This window comes from Caretta caretta, chromosome 10 (assembly GCF_965140235.1).
Source record: "Caretta caretta isolate rCarCar2 chromosome 10, rCarCar1.hap1, whole genome shotgun sequence".
Classification (NCBI taxonomy): Eukaryota; Metazoa; Chordata; order Testudines; family Cheloniidae; genus Caretta; species Caretta caretta.
In genome coordinates this window covers 63,196,169-63,218,838 of record NC_134215.1, presented here as the reverse complement: position 1 = coordinate 63,218,838, position 22,670 = coordinate 63,196,169, and the positions used below count along the sequence as shown (strand labels likewise).

Below are 22,670 nucleotides of genomic sequence, written 5' to 3'. Positions count from 1 at the left end.
CCTGCAAAAATCACCTCTCATCAGATAACTAACTGATTTCTTATTATCTTGCAACAGGCTCTTTATATTATTACTGCATTTTATTAAACCCTCGGTGCTGCCTCTCCACTTCTACTTGTTCAGCCTTATGCCAGCCTGAAAAGTTACTGTTATTTACGAGCAATCCTTGAAGACATTGGAAGTTTTGCCTGATTAAGGAATGCAGGACTTCAGGACCTTAGTTTACAGTCACAAGTTTCCCACGTTTTTAATTCCACTGATGTCAGTGAGATCAGAATCATACCCAAGTCTGTAAATACATGGATAATAATTTAAGGCAGTACACAGCAGCTGTTGTCAGAAGGAGATGTGCTCTGGAAATTGCCAGCTGCATTGTCCCTTTACAATTTTGTTATTTTTATAACAACTCAGTGCTGGCATGTAAACAATGCCAGAAAATAATTTTCTTTATAAATATCTTTAATTGAAAACAGCTTTCCAAAACCAAAGCAAATTGTATGCGGAAGAGATGCTTCAGGGTCATTAACAAAGGCTTCTTTGGGCCTAAATTAGAACTGTAGAAAGTGTACTTCTTTGTTCTTTTTCCTGATTTCTTCAAATTAAACTGTTAACAGAACACACGTTTTCTTTTATTAAGCCAAAGACACTGTTGCCAACTTTCACAATTTTATCATAAGTTTAATATTTGGGTTGGTTTTGTTTTTTTAAGTCCCAGCTGCTGGAATCATGTGGTTACATGACAATCTCAGCTTTAATTTTTAAAAGTTTGTAGTTCTCAGGGTGATAAAGAGAACCAGGAAAATGTGAACCCTCTGGACTCAAAAACCTGAAGGCAAATGAAAAGATCCAAAATCCTTTTCTAAAATCTCATGATTTTTTGGGTCCTGACTTGCAATTTTTGGGTGCTTGAGTAGGTGATATTGACATTAGCCTCTATAAGAGCTTTCCAACAAGCAGTAGGTAAAGTGCATTGTGGAACTTTTAGTGCACAGTAGCAGGTAGAGTGCTTTGACCTACTGCAGTTGGACAAAGCCCTTAGCATGCAGCAGGCTTGTGCGCTGTACATTCACATCCTAAGTCTCCGCATGGGCAATCCCTTAGATTGCTTATGTATGTAAAACTAATGAAAGTCAAAAAGCAAAAACCCTGTTCCTACTGTAATAAATGGAAGTTTTTCCATCAACATAAATGTGATCGCTCTGTGGATATGGGGAAAGCGGTGGACGTGATATACCTTGACTTTAGTGAAGTTAAGGAAGTATGGATTGGATGAATGGACTATAAGGTGGATAGAAAGCTGGCTAGATAGTTGGGCTCAACGGGTAGTGATCAACTGCTCGATGTCTAGTTGGCAGCCAGCATCAAGCAGAGTGCCCCAGGGGTCAGTCCTGGGGCCAGTTTTGTTCAACATCTTCATTAATGATCTGGATGATGGGATGGATTGCACCCTTAGTAAATTTGCGGATAACACTGAGCTGGGGGGAGAGGTAGATATGCTGGAGGATAGGGATAGGGTCCAGAGTGACCTAAACAAATTGGAGGATTGGGCCAAAAGAATCTGAGGAGTTCAACAAGGACAAGTACAGAATTCTGCACTTAGGAAGGAAGAATCCATGCACCGCTACAGGCTGCGGACCAAATGACTAAGCATCAGTTCTGCAGAAAAGGACCTGGGGATTATAGTGGACAAGAAGCTGGATATGAGTCAGCAGTGTGCCTTTGTTGCCAAGAAGGATAACGGCATATTGGGCTGCATTAATAGGAGCATTGCCAGCAGATCGAGGGAAGTGCTTATTCCCCTCTATTCGGCACTGGTGAGGCCACACCTGGAGTACTGCGTCCAGTTTTGGTCCCTCCATTACAGAAGGGATGTGGACAAATTGGAGAGAGTCCAGCAGAGGACAACTGGGGCTGGGGCACATGACTTACGAGGAGAGGATGAAGGAACTGGGGTTATTTAGTCTGCAGAAGAAAAGAGTGAGGGGGGATTTGATAGCAGCCTTCAATTACCTGAAGGGGGTGGGGGGGTTCCAAAGAGGATGGAGGTAGGCTGTTCTCAGTGATGACGGAACAAGAAGCAATGATCTCAAGTTGCAGTGGAGGAGGTCTAGGTTGGATATTCGGAAACACTATTTCACTAGGAGGGTGGTGAAGCACTGGAATGGGTTACCTAGGGAGGTGGTGGAATCTCCACCCTTATAGGTTTTTAACGCCTGCCTTAAACGATTTAGTTGGCGTTGGTCTGCTTTGAGCAGGGCATTAGACTAGATGACCTCCTGAGGTGTCTTCCAACCCTAATCTTCTATAATTCTATGCTCCCATGGGGGAAGTACACCTACCTACTGAACCACCCTTTAGATTGGCATGGTGCCTCTTCAAGGTGCTTATGATCAGATTTGAGGCTACTGCATTGTCCCATCTTCTCTTCGGCCCTCTCTGTCCTGTGTGCACCTCCTTGGAGTACCAGCAATTGTGCCTAGCCCTTCTGCAGGGAGATTCAATAGAGGGCTGTTGCTTACCTACGCAAGGACCAAGTACATTCTAGCTTCCCATATCAAAAGTTTTTAAAAACACCAAAAATAAGAACTAGATGTCTGCAAAAAAATTTTAAAAATATAATAAAAGTAAACCACTGTTACTTAATAGAAAAGAATTGCATAGAAAAAGAAAAAAGCTTGATCCATCAAATCTTGATTGCTGAGAGTATTCCTTGCTTATGTGAATAGTCCCCTTTTGAAAGTAACAAAACTGCTCAGATTAATGTCCACCAGCAGCATTTGCAGATTGGACCTTATGTTTTTTGTCATTCTGGAATTAAAAGATTGATGCTTCTGAGGAACCAGGCAAAATATTCAGGATTAATGAATGTGCATTAAGTTATTTAACATTTTGTATTGGGCATAAAGACATTTTGCATAGTAGGTAAAAAGTGAAAAATTTAAAAATTTAAGTAGCACAGACATTTCAAAGTATTTTGAATCCAACAGAATGTATGAAATCATATAAAAGACACTGCCTGTACAAGTTCATCGCTAAAGTCATTGACATAAACATGATTTATTGTGTACTGAAAGAAAAACAGCTGCTTCCTTCTTGTGTAAGATGAGGCTAGCTGCAAGCTGTATTGACCAAACCTATAACTATTTCATCACTCATTTGTACTGTTGTTGACAAATAGAGTGAGAGCCCATGATGGTGTGATGTAACTTAAAGTACTTCTATCAGCATGATTTGGCACTGACCACACTATTTATAAATGGCAATATTTTCTTTAGACATTGTGGAGTTAAGTTATAGCCATAGAGCTCTGGGTCCTTCAGTTCCTGAAGAGGACCAGGATGTGTTGTGTGGGACGCTTGTGCATTAGTTTAATTAAAAGACATTATCCTAGTGGAAAAGAAAATTAGATGCTTGATTGCCAAATTAATTGAAGTTGGCCAGATGTGGAAATTTGATTTTCAGCTATCTAGAGAGATCAGATGTGACAGAGCTTGAGTTCCAAAAATAATGCACTAGTTGTATTCTTCCAGTAAGGCAAGCTACTACAGTACTAATGAATATGAGAAAATACCTACAACTAGACCTGACTGGAAAAATTTCAACAAAACACTTTTGCTGGAATTTGCTGGTTTATCAAAAGCAAAATGTTTCACAAGACTGTGTCAATTTCAGCAAAATTCCACCAGAAACCAGACAGGTTTTTGATGGAACCCTGCCAGGCAGGCAGATTTTTGTTGGAAACCTGCCTGGTTTCCTGCCAGCTCACCCACCTGGTGGGCTGATTGGGAGCTGAGAGCCTGGGAGCCCCAGGAGCCCAGATTTATATAGACTGAACAGCGTGTCTGTTGGGTGGATGGTGAGCCCGGAAGTCCTGGGAGTTCCAGGCTTGCAGCACTGGTCCCTGGCTCTGGGGAAGTTCATCATGCAGACTGCGCTGAAGATGGGGCTCCCAACAGAGCTGAGGAAGAGAATGGTAATTCAGTTTCACAGAGAATTTAGAAATTTGTGGTTTTCTTTTTGAATTGGAATAAAGCCAGACTTTAAAATCTTAAAATCCTACATGAAATGGTACTATTGTTCTCCGCCGAGCTCTCCCCCCACCCAGTATTGCCACATCTTGCAGTTTTATTATGAATCTTGCAATATTTGGTGGTGGGGGTTTTTTGAGGCTTCAATTCCTGGAGTCATGTGATTACATGCGACTCTCACAAAGCAAGTTTCTCGCCTTCCTGATTTCAGAAAAAAAAACTTGAAAATGTGACCTAACAGCATAGAAACCAACGAATAAAAACAACCCAAAATGTATGGTTTGTTTTCTTTTTTAAATCTCATGATTTTTAAGCCAAACTCATGATTTTTGGGGGAGGGACAGGGGCAGGGAGTCTGATTTTTGACAGCTTGGGTTTGGCAATACTGCATACATACTTAATTCAGCTCAAGTTACTGATAAATCTCCAATTTAGCACTGGCTAAAGAAAATGACAGCATGAAATTAGGAATTGTTTTCTGTTCTATTCCGTGCAATAAAACCCATCACTGACATACACAAAACACATGCTTTTAAAACTGTTTATACGAGTCAGAATTCACACAGCTCACCCATGTATAAAGCAGGTTTTGACTCTAGGGTTGAGGGGAAATTTAGAGAAGAGAGAAAAAGTTAAGTCTGCCTTCTTTAGCTAGCCTACTTGCCTCAGTCACAGAACACAGAAAGAGATATGCAGGATCCTTCTATAGCCCTTACGCATGAACAGTTGGATGGATCTGCGCATTTCTTTAATATTCTGTAATGTGTAGAACTGTAGGCTACAGTGACTTTAATGATTTCATCTTATATCTTAGTTACTATTAGTTATCACAAAACAACCACACAATTTATAGCCTTTGCTAGTTCCCTCCACAGCTATATCAATCTTGATATCTCACACTCTTTGTTCTTTCATTCTTAGAACTTGCTTGAGCAACATGTCTGAATCCAGTCAGTATTTATTCTTTATTATAATAACCAGGAATATGTTTTTTAAAAAGGAAATAAAGCCTTGCCTAGCTAGGAAAGACTTCCCTTTTCTCTTTGTGCCATCTTGTTTGAATACACACAGTAAATCAAACTACTTATTTGCAGTCATCTCCTTCTGCTCAAGCTAAAGAACTGTATCACTTAGTATTAAGTATTTTGCAAGAAAGACATCTCAGTGCTCTCATGGCTTTTCTGACAGATTAATCTCCTTTTCACCTTTGCAACTGTTATTAAATGAGAATAAACAGGGAGCTAATTTTACATGTGGCATTCAGTTCCAAGGAAAGTCTAAGCCATCTGGAAGGGATGTGAGAGAATTCTTGCCACTCAGCTGCAGCAAATTCCCATATGCTCCTTAATTCTTCTCTCCTTTTGCAAAACAGGAAAAGTGACAAAACACCACGACAAGATTTTCTGCATCAAAGCTCATTTCTCCCTAGCATATTGTGTTGTGCTGTGAAGTACATGACCTACTTTGTTTACTTCACTTTATCTGGTCATGTCACAATAGGATAAATAGGCTATTGTCATAACTATAATTTATGCTGGCATGGCTTGCATGGTAAAGACAAAAGCACTTCTTCAAGGCTCCCAGGCACAGCTGCCTTCAGGAAGGAGACCTAGTAATTAAATATGGGTCGCCTGAGCAGCTCTGCAGAGCACTACTTCAGGCCACTAGGTCAGCCCTGTTTTCTTTTTAACACCTGGTTCATAAGGTGATAGAAGTAATACGTAGTGACACTGCAAATGTGTGGCATATAATGATGCTAATTGCTGTTCACGTTCTGCCCAGGGATTGATTAAATTAATGGAATGTAAGGCCCACTCTGGACCTGTGCTGAAAACTTGACCCAATTTTTTAAAGTCCATGTTTAACTTATTTTTTAAAAAATTATTTTATTTTAGCCTCTCTGCTTCCTGGTTTCAGACCACTTGGAAGAAGATATTCTGAAAAGCTTCAAGAAATTGGCTGTTATCACTCCTTCCCCAGGAATACCATGAATCTTATAAATAAGCCTGCTCTCTTTATTTGTCTAGTCTAATTTCCATAGCAAAAGAGATTCACGTAAGTATCCATTCCAAAGTGAACATAAGAACAGCCATACTGGTCAGATCAAAGGTCCATCTAGCCCAGTATCCTGTCTTCTGACAGTGGCCATTGCCAGGTGCCTCAGATAGAATGAACAGAGCAGGTAATCATCTGATGATCCATCCCCTGTTGCCCATTCCCAGCTTCTGGCAAACAGGCTAGGGACACCAATGCTGCCCATCCTGGCTAATGGCCATTGATGGACCTATCTTCCATGAATTTATCTAGTTCTTTTTTGAACCAAGTTGTAGTCTTGGCCTTCACAACATCTTCTGGCAAAGAGTTCCACAGGTTGACTGTGCATTGTGTGAAGAAATACTTCCTTTTGTTTGTTTTAAACCTGCTGCCTATTAATTTCATTTGGTGACCCCTAGTTCTTGTGTTACGAGAAGGAGTAATAACACTTCCTTATATACTTTCTCCACACATTTCATGATTTTATAGACATCTATATCATCCCCCCCCCTTAGTGATCTCTTTTCCAAGTTGAAAAGTCTCAATTTTATTAATTTCTCCCCATATGGAAGCTATTCCATACCCCTAATTACATGATGTAATTGAATGGGACTCTTTTTCATTTGACTGTTTCTCATCAGATCTTACCCATATTTTATCATCTTCCATCCTCTCTTCCTTACTAGGACATAGAGAATCTCCATTAATAGAACCTCCCCTAAGGGATGTCTCTGTCCGAACCACATGTTCCTCCGCACCTGTTGGCTTTCCCCCAGCCCTTAGTTGAAAAAAATTCTATGACCTTTTTAATTTTAAGTGCCAGCAATCTGGTTCCATTTTGGTGTAGGTGAAGCCCATCCTTCCTGTATAGGCTCCCCCTTTCCCAAAAGTTTCCCCAGTTCCTAATAAATCTAAACCCCTCCTCCCTACACCATCATCTCATCCACACATTGAGACCCAGCAGTTCTGCCTGTCTAACTGGCCCTGCGCATGGAACTGGAAGCATTTCAGAGAATGCTCCCATAAAGGTCCTGGACTTCAATCTCTTACCTAGCAGCCTAAATCTGGCCTGCAGGACTTTTGTCCTATCCTTCCCTATATCATTGATACCTAAATGTACCACGACCACCGGCTCCTCCCCAGAACTACACATGTCTATCTAGATGTCTCGAGAGATCTGCAACCTTTGCATCAGGCAGGCAAGTCACCATGTGGTTCTCCCAGTCATTGCAAACCCAGCTATCTATGTTTCTAAGGATTGGAACTCCCATAACTATTATCTGTCTCTCCCTAATAACTGGAGTCCCTCCTCCGGAGAGGTATCCTCAGTGTGAGAGGATACCACAATATCATCTGGAAGGAGGGTCCCAATTATGGGATCATTTCCCTCAGCTCCAGTTGGATGTTCTCCTTTCGTTAGACTTTCATCCTCCTCAACAGCACGGAGGCTGTCAGACCAGAGGTGGGATCATTCTACTGTGTCCTGGAAAGTCTCATCTATGTATCTCTCTGTCTTCCTTAGCTCCTCCAGTTCAGCCTCTCTGGCCTCCAAAGCTTGTATATGGTCTCTGAGGGCCAGGAGCTCCTTGCACCGAACGCAAACATATGCAGCCTGCCCATAGGGCAGGTAATCATACATGCTGCATTGAGTGCAATAAACAGGATAGCCCCCACTCTGTTGCTGGACTTCTGCCTGCATTCTCTTTTTACTCCTACAGCTCATTCCTTTGTTGATATTTTGAGTTTATCAGGGTGTTTTGGGGCTTAAGTTTAAAGAAGTTTTAAGCGTATCTAGCACCCCCTCAAATTCCCCCTCTGAACTCTCTCGCAAAACTCCCCTGTTAGCTGCTCCTTATGCTGAGCCTCCACGTCACAAAAGGTTCAAAAGCCACTAGAGTTTGAGAGACACTTTCCAGACCCTGAGAGGAGGGCAGTAGTAGTATTAGCTGCAGGCAATATTTTCTAGTTCTTCACCTTTGATGCACAAAAGACACATTACTAAGATGAATGCATCCGATGAAGTGAGCTGTAGCTCACGAAAGCTTACGCTCAAACAAATTTGTTAGTCGCTAAGGTGCCACAAGTACTCCTTTTCTTTTTGCGAATACAGACTAACATGGCTGCTACTCTGAAACCTGTCACTACTAAGATGGCAACTGGAGGCTGTTTTGCAGATTGTTGTGTCTGTGCTTTTTGGAATGTTTGCCAGAAGGAAAAATCTCTTCTTCATGAATTTTACAAAAAGAAAAATAGTGAACACTTTTAAGAAATGTTTTTCACCACTTTCATATAATTCGTCTGGCAACAAATGCTTCATCTCCACACCCACGTGAGCACAACATGTTCCCAGCAAAGTGACAGGAGCACCAATTCTCCATTGTTGCTGATAACAAAAAAATGGCTATTTGAAAAATGTCTGCTGAATGAATGCAAAACACTTTTTAGAAAATACCTTTACAAGAATGGCCAGAGATCAGAGCTAATAAGGGTCTAATTCCAATGACAAAAGCCAAATTTAGTGCAGGCTATAGACTTGATTGAAGTTATAGGAAGTTTTTTTTATCAACTTCAATGGGTTTTGAATCAGACTCTAAGTGCTTTAAAAGTATACGAAACAGAGCTGATGCTTGGTAAATGAGAGGATAGATGATAATACCCTAACACTCATTAGGCATTTGGGAATAATCTAATTTTAATCCAGATAATCTAGAGCCTTGTTTTACTTTTGTTATCACTTGTAGAAAATAGAACAGAATCAGAAAATGCTCTGATTACTGTGGCCAGCCGGTAAGATTCAGTAGCTTTCATTTTTGACTCCCCAGCAGCCTTGCAAGGATATGTTCCCTTCTTTCCTTTTACAAGCTTGTGCCCACCCCTCTCTCCAACTTACAGTTCCAGAACTCTGCCCAGGATCTGTTCCTTATTAACACAAATTACTGTTAGACTGAAAAGGGAGGTTTTGATAATTGGGACATCATGGTATATTATTTACTCCTGGGGGAATTCCATGCCACTGCACAAGCGCAGAATTAATGTCCCCACAAATTTCCTCCTCCCTTGCAAATAATTTATTCTGATGGGGAGGTGAAGGGAAGCCATGAGAGGGGTCATGCTCAACTACAACTTTCACCATCCAGGGGCTGATGTGGTGCCAGAAGAGATGGCAGCTGGCTCATAGGCCAGAGGAGCCAGGGGAAGAGAGGGCCAGGTGAGGTGGTATGGGGGACGGATAGAGCAGGCACATGCAGCTGCTGGGGGGTACACGGAGTAGGGTTCAAAAGGACTAGTGGAAGGACAGACTGGGGTGGGGGAACAGGAACTAGTGGGGTGACAACATTGAGGCAGTGGCTGAATAGGAGTGGGGGTGCAGGGACACATGGGGTCAGGCAGATGTGCCTGGTTGAATGGGGAGTGGGGGTCCAGGGACACACAGGGGCAGATGTACCTGACTGAATGGGAGAGGCTAGGGGTCAGCCAGGGTCTGCATGGGGGAGACTCTCTAATTCCCTAATAATCCCCCCTGCCTAAAAAAAATCCTGTTCCTTACTTCTCCCACCTACACCCAACAACCCTCCAAATTCAATCCCAGGCTCCTCCCATCAATTACTTCCCTCTCCCTCAGTCCCTCTGTTACCCCTGACTCCCCCAAACCTTTGAACTGCTTCTAAAGGGTGCAGGAAATATGTTTCTGTATTGTAGTTTAAATGAATTACTCAATGTTCTTATTAATATGCCTAGTAAGGAACCTACTTATCAAAATGAACATTTCCTGAATCTTTTTTGTTGTCTGTATTGTTAGACATATTTGCTGGCAGGTATTTTGAAATAAATCACCTTAATAATGATATATTATTGGCATGATAATATTGTGTTATTTTGACAAATAAAATATGCAGAATTTTAAAATATTGTGCACATAATTTTAATTTTTTTGGTGCAGCATTCCCCCAGGAGTAGAATATTTTGCCTAGTTAAAGTTAGCCTAACAATCTGGAGACAATGGCTAGCATTAGCTACCACCAGGGAATCTTGCAGATGGCCCTCTTTTCCTCTCACAGCTGACTCCTCTTTTTTCCCACCTCGAGATCTCAGAACACTGCATCCTGAGTGTAGGTGATTTAGTTTGTTTGTTTGTAAGTATTTATTATACATGGCATTTTACAATCCTCAAAAAAAAATTAGGTTGCACTCAATGCTACTCTATCATCCACTTGCAAGTTGTGAAGGGTTCTTTGATCAAAATTATTAAAGTCCTTCTTTACATGTTGTGTTACTGGAACAGTGTGTCTGAGCTGACTTTACCACCTTCTCTACTGACTAGTTAGAGTCAAGCAGAATAGGTGCAGTGTATGTCTCTTGATCAGAAGTTTTGCAGTCTGAACTCCTCTGCCTGCTTCTCAGTTGGCCTGCTGTCCATCTCCCTCCACCCATCCCTGTTTTTGATTCATGTAGAATCTCACATTAGTTGTATTTTAATACTGTTTATTTCACACAGTTCACAAAATTGGGGCTCACTCAGCCCCAGCATGTAAAATCATTTGAAAAAAATCTAAGCGAAGTCAAGCAAGCTGGAAGGAAACATGGCTGTTGACACGTACTACTTCTAGGGGTCCTGCTTCCCTGCCATGCATACAACTATCTCCCACTGAAGTCAATAGAAGCTACTTATATTCCACAGTAAGGGAAGATGCATCTCTTCCCACTGACAACTACCCTTTTGCATGGTTGCTTAAGAGTCTCAGTCACTGTCCTGAATTTCTTTCTTAAATAATCCACAGTACAGCACATTTTACCAACTTCATTCAACTATCAGCACCGCCAGCAGTCAGAACACAGGCTCAAAACTGATTCCACCACAATCAAAGATGTTATTAATTATGTCTAGGATTTTCAAAAGAGCCTAAAGGAGTTAGGTGCCAAACTCATTGAATTTAAATCAGAATTGGGTGCCTAATTCTGTAAAAACTTCCCAGTTTATGTTCAGCAAAATATGGACAGCATTTTTTCCTTTCCTAATGGGTTCTAGTCATCTGAGCAGCTTGTGGTCCTCGCACCTGGCAATGCTCATCTGTGGCTGAGGTCTGCATGCAGCATTTCCTATTAGTTTTTTGTGGCTGTATTTTTAAAATTATAACGGAAAAATCAGTATCAACTGTGCATATTATCACAGTTTAAAGAGTATGTTTTCCCTCCCCTTCGCTATATCAAACTCTCTGTGATGTTTTTGATAATATAGATGTTAATATATTCTTGGGTGAGGTTTTTTGTTTGTGTGTTTTTTGGAGGAGAAATGGGTTGACACAGTTGTATTAGAACTGAAAACTCCTTACGCTGAATAAATAAATCACAGAATATTACACCTATATCCCAGGGGTTTAAGTATGTAGACGTAATACACTGAAGTGACTATACTGGTGAGGTAAGATAAACCCTTTTGAGAATGAGAAGGAGAGGGGTTTTCTCTTTCAGAAAAAGAGATTTTTTTTCTTTTTTTGCCCAATGGCATCATACTCAAATAATCTAATTGTACAAAAGTAATGAACAAGCCACAAATTAGTTTTGCTTAGTTCCCGAACAGACCACTGCAAAATTACCTAGGCTTATGTCAACTTCTTTTGACATGATCTATGTGACTAATGCAATCATACAGTGTAGGGGGCCATTCTTTTTCATAATTAAATACGATATGGCCAAATCCTGTACTACTTCAAGGGGGCACATTCGAGTCAAGTGTAGCTGAAGAGCTGTGGGTCTGCTGAATGTGATACAGCAAAGCAGTAAGGATGCCTTAGAGGTAGAGCTGGGCAACATTTTTGGACACATTTTTACAAATGTGTATTTGGAAATGAATAATTTTCATGCATTTTTTATTTATTTCTACATTATCCAGTTTAATGAAAACTTTTGCAGTTTTCAAAAAAAAATGGTGTGGGTTTCTTTTGAGTTTGTGTGTGAAATACTTACCATTTTCCAACTCGCTCTCTGGAGGTGGGCTCTGCACCCTGCTCCAAGCCACAGAGAGTCATACTGATAGGTTTCCACTGTTCACCCTGGGAGAGGTGAAATGCTGGTAGACCAGTAGGCTGAGGCTGTGTGGAGCAGATTTACTGGGACACTAATTTTCCTAGGGACTGTGCAGAGAACCTTGCCCACTACAGCTACCCAGAGGCTGTAACAAAAGCAGCTGAGAATTCCATCGTCTCTTACTGCCATTGTAGTTTCCATGAGCAAATCCTTTTTAGCCAGGCTTTCGTCTCAGGATCAGGATTGGGGCCAAAGCAAATAACTTTACAGCAGACTAGTCAATGTTAGGCCTTCAGGCGCACGTGGCCCTACATTTTTAGGCCATGCCCATTGCCTTGATTTCTGAATACAATGATGATAGTGAGAGATGACAGAAGGAACTTTTTTAAAAATAAGGTAAAATAGGGAAAGAACGGGGGGGAGACAATTTCCTGGTGAAGACATTTCCTTATTTTCATTTGTTTATGTTTGACATTCTAATCTGTTTTACAGCAGCTCTCAAGGATACAATTTGTTGACTGTTGAGTTTTTTTTCTTCTTTGTCTTTTAAGAATTGAGAATAAAGGCCCCAAACACATGCTTCTCAGGGTAACAGAACTTCTAAGTCTAGTCCTGCATGTAAGCTAGCGCTGGCCCTGATGAAGAAGTATTTTAAATGCATGTTGAATTTGAAAGTGCTTTTTACTAGACTGCTCTCTTCTATATAGGTTTCGATACTGCCTCTTCATCACTGTAATATCTGAGCACCTTTCCAAAGTGCAATAGATAGCTATTTTTGTCCTTTTGTTTCCTCACTTTACTCTGTGTCAGTCACTGACCATCAAAGAAGATTACAAAAAGTTTGAACATTACATTTGTGACAGACTGAACCAAATGATTAATCACTCTTTGACTGGTCTTTATCATCAACAAAGGTTGTTTTAATAAATCACTGCAGCTCACACTCTAACTGATGCATAAATAATTGTAGGTCATACAGAGTCTGAAACTAACAGGATAACACCAAAGTTACCATTTCAAAGAAAGATTAAGCTTGTGCTTTGGCTTCCAATTGACATTATCAACAGGTATAAATTATGAAGTAGTTTAAATGTCACCAAAATCTCTATTCCTTAAATCCAATGTACTGAATTTACAACATTTAAATATTGAATCATTACATATTTCATAATCAAATAGCATTTATCTTTTGAGAAGGGAGCAGATCAATTATGTATGGATACACATGCTTGAAAATGACTGGAACTGAACACAATTTCCTTTTGCCAGTGTAAAATGTAAATGGATTTCCTTTAGAAATATTACATCAGAGAAAAAAATTATACTGTATGCAAGGAGATTTCCATTAAACTGGCATTAATCAAAAATGTGCTGTCATATAGGTACTAACATGCATCACCAGTAAAAGGGTTTAAATAGAGTGTGTATGTATTTTAGCTTTTGTGTCTTTCATAGAATAAAGGGTAGTGTTGATTAAACATTTAAGCATACAAAAATATAGCTTGTCAAAGCCAGAATGAAGGAAGGTTAGCTCTTTGGGTCAGGAATATGTTTGTTCTGTGTTGAGCACACCATAAACACTTAGTAAATAATCATAATGGCTGGCAGTTTCAAAGGGGTCTTAGGGAGTTAGTCATTCAAAAATCTCAGACCGTAACCTTTGTTCATTTCTGGATGTGTTAGTTTTCCAGGCTTGACATCTCTGGAAAAAATTTTCCCCACCTATTGATGCCACTGTAGTTACAATGATGTAATTTTTTTAACCCTTGAGAAAAAAGATTAGTAATTTATATAAAGTAAATACTGTATAAGAATCTGCTTTTGTAAGCAATATAGCATGATCCAGTGGATAGGCCATTGGACAAGAAGCCAGAAATCCTGGGATGACATCCTGATCCCACTAGAAGTTCAGTCCCAGTGCAAGTTTTGCCATTGACTTTGGTGGGGGCAGGATTTCATCCCTGGACTGTACTGCCAGGTCTGCCACTGATATGCAGCATGACTTTGGACACTTTTCCTTATATGCCTCAATTTCCCCTCTGCTCTTTCTCTGTCTATTTAGATTGTAAACTCTCCAGAGTAGGGATTGTCTCCCACTGAGTCCCTACAGAGCCTATTACAATGGGGCCCCAATCTCAGTTGGGGACTCTAAGCACTATTATAAAGACATAATATTAATTAATAATTCTGCAGTGCTGCATAAAACCCACTAAGGTCAAAACTTGATGCTAAGTGTTCTAGGAAAGAGAACCTAATCTATACAGTTTTAGCATTTTAAATATCCTCTGTTGTAATACTAGCTAATAGAATCACAGGATTTATTGGAACATAGCAAGTAACACCTCCAGCACACACAGGCAGGAGCCGATTTCCTATTAAACCCCCTTCCCTGATCAGATACAACAATATAATAACATAGAAGACAACAACTTAAACACTAAGATAAAGATACAGCACCATCTATTGGTGGAGGTGCTATTTGCACTGATCATTACAATATGCATACAAACTTTGCCATATGTTAATGATATTTTCAGAGATGTTTGCTGAATTCTATTGGAAAGAGAAGGAAGTTCTGAATCAAGGAAAGAGAAAGGGGACAAGTCAGACTATCTGATTAGAAGGGGAAATGTAAGACACTATTGATAACTGAGGGAAAAATAAGGCTGTGAAGAGAAAAGGACAAGGATAAATGATGGTAACAGAAGTGATCAGGGTTGTTTTAGGAAGCAAGATAATAACTGGACTTCTTAACACACATCTCTTTCATTCTTAACTGTAACCCATCTCTCTCTTTATTTTTATTCAAACTTACAGGCATCCCGATGATGATGATGAATTTTTCTGTGTCAGTGATAGTAATCCTAGATGGCCTAGTTTCAGATCTAATCCCTGACACAGAATCATACTCATAATGAACAGACATGGCATGAATGCACCATATTAGGATCTGGATCTGGCTCTGAGGGAAATTCACTCCAGTCCACAGGGCTTGCGCAATGTCCTATGCACCATTTAAACCTTGTCATAGGCCTTGGGCATGAGCCTAAATTTCACCACCAATCCCCTCATTTTCATGACCACTAACATTTATTCACATTATTTTTAATTCACTGAGGGGACAGAATCTTGTAAGTGCTCATTACACTGTAAAGTAGAACAGGTTGTGACACACTTCTAAAGAACCAGTGTAGGTGAGACCATGAATCAACTGTGGCAATAAGATGGCGATAAAGCAGCAACTGTGAAAATAATACATTATTGTCAAAGTTGTTGCTGTGGATCATAGAATCATAGGACTGGAAGGAACCTCGAGAGGTCGTCTAGTCCAGTCCCCTACACCCATGGTAGCATTAAGTATCATAATTCTGATCATGTAGTTTGAAGTGATTTTTCGCAACGATTGTGTCTCAGCTAAATCCAGTATACTGGTAGAATGATAAAATATAAAGGAAACCCCCCAAATTCCCAACTGTTTCAAATTAATTGGGTTAGATTGACATTCATGAGTTGTGATTTTACTTAACTGCTATTGTTGAACCTCAAACACTAGCTGGTGAGAGAAGCCTGGATCACCTTGATCTGAAGACATAAGCAATGCTGCTCTTTCTGAGTAGTAAATAGTGACCATTTTTCAAAGTATGGACTTTCATCCTATGCTTGTAAGACGTCAGGTAAGAAAACTATTCCAAAAAATCTTCTAAAATGGAACATGCTCTCTCACGCATAGTTCAAAGAGATGTGAAAGCGCTGTAGGCAATTGTCACTCCCAATTTTGAGATAGACAAGGCATACAACGGGGAGACAAAATGAGAAGTGAAAAGGAAATTTATTTCTGAGGGGAAAGTATCATCAAATGAAGGCATCTTCTTAATGCATTAAACAAGAATATATGTGACAGAAGACTATACATCTTAAGAATTTACGTGTTAGTTCACTTTGTGTAATTTTATTTATGTGTTTTACCAGGTGTAGGGGCAGAAGGTTGAGATTTGAGAATATATTAAAAAAAAACCTATTGAAGATAGACAAGGTGGGTGAGAAAACATGTTTTATTGAACCAACTTCTGTTGGTGAGAGACACAAGCTTTGGAGCTACGGAGCTCTTCTTCAGGTCACTCATCTTGTCTCTCTAATATCCTGGGACTGACATGGCTACAACACTCCATACATGTTAAAGACAGGTCTTTTTATTTAGTGCCAAAGCATCAGCGATCGTGCTTAAGGGGCTGATCTGGAAATCATCCATTACTTAAGGGATTAGGGTTCAACGCCATGCTCTGGAGAGATCAAGCAAAACATTTAAGCACATACTTACTCATAAGCTTAAAGTTCAGTACGAATGATTTTACTGGGACTAGCCACATATTTAAACATGTACTTTGCAGGACTGGGGCCAAAGTGCTCAGCACCATGCGGAATCAAACACTTATTCCTTGAGTGTAATGAGACCACATGGGCAAGTAAGGGCTGCAGCACTTGGCTCAATGTGTATGTGGAGAAAACAAATCAGCTCTGCCCTCAGTCTATTTCTTGAAACCTGTATCTGCACCATTAAAGTAAATGGGAGCTTTGGCACGGACTTCAATGAGCACAGGATCAAGCCCATAGTAAATCTTTTCAAAATTCAGGTTCCTTAAATTTATGTCTTTAAGCACCCAAGAGCTGCTAATTGCAATCAGGGACTCATTAAGCATACTCCAACCCACTTTCTTAACTGCTTACCACTTACCAGATTTCTTATTAAAACCTACTGCTTACAAGATAAGTGGGACAAATATATTGAAATCTATCTTATTTCCTGTCTACCTGGATGGAAGCATGCATTCCAGTCTTGAAAGATTTGTTCCTCAAATCAGTCTCATCTCGCTATTTGGCCAAATTCTGCTCTCATTTACATTGGTGCCACTCCACTGAAGTCAGTGGGATGCCACTAATGTAAATAAAAGCGGGGTTTGCCTCACTCTCCCTGCCTCTAATCTATAAGAACAAGCTGACAAGTTAAAATTTCGTAGCTTCATTTCAAGTGGTATAATTTATTGTTTTTGTATCTATTTCTGTGTTCTCTGTCATGTATTTCTCCTTCTTGTGCACTGCTATGGTGACACAATCATCCCGTGTTGTAATTCTTTACAAAGATCAAACCAAAGATTATACAAAAACAGACTGACATCTAGAAATGTCTCTCTCTCTGGAAATAAACTGCTGTGACTCACAAAGTTTTTGAGAAATAAAACTTCTATTTTCTTGAGGCTTCAGATTGTGGGACAGATTGTCAACTGGTACAGATCAGCAAACAATTTATCGCTGCTCAGGATCTGGCCTGAAGACTCTCCAAAATGGAAACTATCCCCTAAAACAGTGCATATATTCATCTTTGGGACAGTTAAATCATCATACAGCAAGTTCGGCAGACAGCTAACTGCTAGTGAAAACAGATATCAGAGGCATAGTTCAGTGATGGCCAAAAGTGCTGTTTCATTTTTTTCTTGAGAAACCAACTAACTATATATATCTATAGAGAGGTAGATGGCTCAGTTCCAAAGTACTTACTTACTGACTGAGACAAAATTCATACTGAAATTCTAACTAGGGATTGCAAGATTTGGCCTAGTGAAGTTCACATAATTAGGGGATATCTACATAAAAATAATAACCCTATATATTTCAGAGTAGCAGCCGTGTTAGTCTGTATTCGCAAAAAGAAAAGGAGTACTAGTGGCACCTTAGAGACGAACCAATTTATTTGAGCATAAGCTTAAAGCTTAAAGCTTATGCTCAAATAAATTGGTTCGTCTCTAAGGTGCCACTAGTACTCCTTTTCTTTTTGCGAACCTTATATATGCCTCTCCCCTGACATACAGTTGTGTTTAACCAATGTTGTCTATTCCAGTAAGTGGTATACATCTTGGCTAACCATAAGGAATTCCACCCTCACCACTGCCCCAACTGACTAGATGTGCTTGAAATATGTCTGGATCCTCATGTCTACCTTTATCTAAGACCTAACTAAGTTTGATCTCAATGCAATGACCTTAGAATGGGACTATTCAGGTATTCTTTAGACCTATCTTTTTCTTGCACATTTCCAAAGATAAAGGCACTCAAATAGATGTTTCCAACTCATCTTTTGCTGGACAAATGAAAACTAGATAATCCAAGAGTTAACGCCCAGCAAATAAAACGTCCTAACCATTATGCTTTTTGAGGCTAAAGTTCAGAGATTTACAACTTTTATAACCTGGAAACTTGCAGTGACCACTACAACACTTATAAATATGTTAATTTAACTGTAGTATCTCTGACTGCATACAAGGAATTATCACACTGAGAGTGAGTAGACCAGAGAACATTGAAGTCCCCAGAATGATTATAGCTTGTAGAAGGTAGTCTAGTTAATGCAGCATCTTTAAAAGAGTGTTGGGTTCATTTGGTAATTTAATTTTATGAAAAATGCGGGAGCTGATGCATAGGACTTAATTGAAGAGAAAGCTCTTCCATCCCTTAACTGCTTTGTGAAAAAAATCAATAATTAATGTTTAACATTCACAAATGGAAGCCGTATATATATATATATATATATATATATTTTTTTTTTTTTTGAGTCTGAGACAGATAGTTCCTATAAATTTTTCTGCAGGAACAGGTGGTGTCATCTTCCCATGCTTTGAAATGGAGCTTTAAATTGTGTTCCTGAAAAACCTGCTTAAAGGTATTTCTTAACTGACTGAACAGGACGGAACACTTGCCTGGGGAGTTTTCCTGCATACTGCTGAAAAGAAATGCTGGTCTTTCTTCTTAGTATGGTATATCATTGGATAATCCATTAAGTGTGGATTAAGTTATTATTATAATTATGTTTTGTTGTTAAGTTATTAGAATTATGCTGGTTAATAATGCTTGTTCCAGTCTGTCTTTTGCAATATATCACCCTTTCCCGCTCCTGCTAGACCTGAAGAAAATAATCCTGGGACTCAGATACATCCTCATCAGTCCTGCCCAGCAGCATGACCCTTCAAGCTCTCTTTTCTGGACAGCAGAACAGCTACTCAGTCTGTAGAAAACTGGCAATGCAGAAATTCTATTCTTCTACGACTCATAACAGGATTTCTCACTCTCCACCCCATTACTGTATTTCCAAACAATCTAATATTTTGCGCAACTGATTTATCACATTATTTATTTGCTCTTTGAAACCCATCATCACATTAACTATAAGAGGTAAGGACCACCTACACAAAGGCATCCCAAGAAACCAGGACCAAAAGTTTCAAAAGAGACCAGTGATTTTAGATGCCTCAATTTGTGGGCGCTCAACTTCAGATACCTCAAAGGGGCCTGATAGAAAGTGCTCAGCACTCACCCTCTAAAAATCATCCCCTTTAAAATTATCTCCAGCTGGGCAACAAAAATAACAAGTCACTTCTGAAAATATAGGTCTCAATATCCATGGATAGATCTTGGCCTAGAGCCTCATTTCAATTACACAATATATAGCAAAACTCCCATTGATCTTGACAGACACTGAATTCAGCCACTGAAAATCAATATAGAATTACAGCCTGATTCTGAAAAATCCCTCAATCAGGCCTCCAGCTTTGCAGTTAGGTAACTAATTGTTAGCATTTGGACCCAAAATTAACTGTGGATGCAAAATTGTGCCTGCAAAAATAGTAGCCATTTTTCAAGATAAGGTCATTAGCCAATAAGTGGCTGATATGTTAAGGTGCTAGTCTAAATACAAATGGGTAAGTAGAAGACAGATTTCCTACATCTAAAAGGCATCCTTACCTCTGAGAGGCCATCTAGCTGAGTGTCCCTGTTGCATAACACAAATAAGGTTTTAAAAAAAAAAAAAGTTATGACAATTGTAAAAAATCTTACCCTACAAGGAGAGACACCTGGGTATTACATCTTGTGGTTTTCTAAATGTTCATAAACCTGATTCTCCTCTTATAACACTGCTGTTATTCCAATTACTTAAGCTGAGTTATTCCTGAATTGTACTTGTGTAAATGGAAGGAGAGTCAGGCCCTGGATATGTTCTTATCTTTGAGTATTGACAGGATGGAAATGTACCATAAACTTATGGAGCTACTAGATGTAACATACGTTCCTAGATTTTTGTGGGTTGAATAAGTGGAACTTGAATCCAAGTCAACCATGATTTTCTCCCATCTCTATTTGAAACAGACTGGCCAAACCTGGAATCATTTATCCACACCCTTTATCCATCCAAATTGTGGTGTGTTCATATAATTTCATGGACATATAATGGTTTAATGAGTGAGATAATGGCTCAGTGACAGGTCACAGTTACAATTTTCTGGAATTGGCACTGGGGTCATGTTGCATGCTTTTATGCGTTGTATTTATGCACTTAACAGTTGTGCTTCAGAGATGAAAGGTGAGCTCAGTTCGTTGGCAATTATGTGAAGAACATGGATCAGCAAATGAGGCTCCACTCCAGGATAAAAATGAACAAATGGAGTCACATCAGTTTCTATTTTTATTGTGTTCTGATATTTCTCTTTGTTTAATAATAAGGGGGAGGAGGAATAAGCATCCAAGCAGGTACCCCCATTTGCAGCTCAGTGTTTCCTTTGCTGTGCATTAGAAAACAGGATGACTGTTAATTTCTTCCAATCTTATTTAAACTTTGCCAAAGGACATCTGTTCTTGTGTGCATGAAGCTATGTTATATTATTAACACTTTGTATGCAGTCGCTACAGGAACATAGACAATTATTTTGAGAGAATATTCCCAATCTAATTAAAATGCTGTTTTATGCTTTTTAAAATTTAAAATACCTTTCATTATGGTGACAGCTGAATTGCTATATCTAAAATGAGTACAGTGAGAAGAAATCAGTTTTAGTACAATATGGATTACAGTGACAAACTAGGTACTGTATGGTTTGTGTCAGAGATGGGACAAAACTGGAGTTGTTTGTTTCTGCAGTCACCTGCCCCCCAAATTTGGAGGATAAACGGGACCTGGATTCAATGTATTCCTGGGTTTAGTTTCTAAAACTAAAACCTGACTACAGAGGTTTTACTACATCCAAATCAGCCCTATATGTTGCCCATCTTTTTATGAAATAGAGATTGGCCAAAACTGGAACCCCTTATCCAGATTCCTTTTTCCACTCAAATGTTGGTGAGTTTATATAACCAAGATCAAAATCAGCTTTGGTTTGTAGTTTGCAAAACCACAAGCTATCTGACATGGTTAAGCAGAACCAAAAATACCTTCTCGTTTCATCCATCCATTGTATCTGTCACCACATTCTGTCACACACCATTAAGTCTATGTTATCCTATATATTGACTATATTATGCGATTTACAATGTGCTCTTTTCTACTGTAGTCATACTTTACACATTTTCCACTTTATACACTTTTCTAGTTTTTTCAAAATATTTAAACCCATTTTTATGTCAATACAGTGGACTCACTTCATCAGTGATGTAACTACACTGATGTCAATGGAGTTATACTAACAATTAATTTTATTGGTCTGTTATATTTCATATATGGTAGATTCCTCTTTTTTCTATTTAAAGGGATTGTGAGCCGATAAAGCATCAGATATAAATCCTATATTATTCATACTGAGCCACATTTTCAAAAGAGCCTGATCCCCATACTCCATCTTTGTGCAGGTAAATTTGCAGTATCATTTATGCATACAGAAGATTGTTTTTCCATAGGTAAAGTCTATTTGTCCAGAATTGTAAAGCATATTTTGAATATTAGCCCTGATATATGTTTTGTTTCATAATTTGAACGAATGTACTGAAAACAAGATCTCTCTGTTTGCAAATTATACGAAAACTAAAGGCAGAGCAAATAATTAGGAATAATACAACCAGATTCCAAAAGACTTGGATTATTTAGATGATTGGGCCATGAGATTGCAAATGCAATTTGTTGAAGACAAATGTAAAACAATTTGACTAGGAGCCAGGAACCAAGATTTGTGCTAAATGAAACAGACATCCAAAACACTGATCAGGAAAAATATATGGAATTTATTTTAGAAACATCATTGAAGCCATAAAGTCAGTGCACAGCAGCAGAAAAAAAGGCCCTAGATCTATTTTTGCTCAGATGCCATATTTCCATGTCTACAGTATTGATTTGCACATGCAAATTACTCATGAAAAGTAGGCCTGAAAAAACGTGTGTGCAAAGATATGCATGGACCTGGCACTTCACATTTATGAAAACAAGGCCCAAGATTATATCAACTGTTGGAGAAAATACAAAATGAAGACAGTACCATTAGATTAAAAAACAACTTATTAAAATCTTTCTGTAAACCGAGTGCCTAACTGGCCATCATTCCGCAGGATTAGATCTTATTCTGTGTTTTGCATAGCACCAACCATGCTGTCAATGCTCCACAAAAAATAGTAAAAGAAGATTATTGCCTTGCCTATGATAAAAATGTGGCAACAAAGAAGATAGCAAGTCTGAAGAATCTGAGTCATCAAGAAAGTTACAGAAAGTTGGCATTGTTCTTGTTGAATTAAAGGAAATTCTGAGCTCCTTTAAGCGTACTTTGTAATATTATGAAA

General features: G+C 39.1%; 1 long non-coding RNA gene across 1 annotated transcript in view; it reads right to left on the bottom strand.

Moving 5' to 3' along the window:
* The window catches only part of LOC142073393 (uncharacterized), a 142,492-nt gene that overhangs the window by 23,717 nt on the left and 96,105 nt on the right, over positions 1 to 22,670 (bottom strand). The gene's annotated exons all lie outside the window — the stretch shown is intronic.